A 314-nucleotide genomic window follows, 5' to 3' on the forward strand; every position below is an offset into this window, starting at 1 on the left:
CCCGTCCAGTTCTGCTCTGAATCTTCATGACCATTTTGGCTTGGGCTGCAACCCCAAATTTAAACCCAATGTTGGCTGGGAATTCTGGGAGTTGAAATCCAGAAATCTTAAATTTGCCAAGTTTGAAAAACGCATATTTATGCTGTGTAACTGTTTAAGACATATATGAACTTACATTTATATCTAGTAATTGGAAGAATGCTTTTGGGTTTTTTTCTAAAAACAAATAATAATAATAATAATAATAATAATAATAATAATAATAATAATAATAATAATAATAATAATAATAATAATAATAATAATAATAATAA

Source organism: Protobothrops mucrosquamatus, unplaced genomic scaffold, assembly GCF_001527695.2.
Source record: "Protobothrops mucrosquamatus isolate PMUCROS unplaced genomic scaffold, P.Mucros_1.0 scaffold_69, whole genome shotgun sequence".
Classification (NCBI taxonomy): domain Eukaryota; kingdom Metazoa; phylum Chordata; class Lepidosauria; order Squamata; family Viperidae; genus Protobothrops; species Protobothrops mucrosquamatus.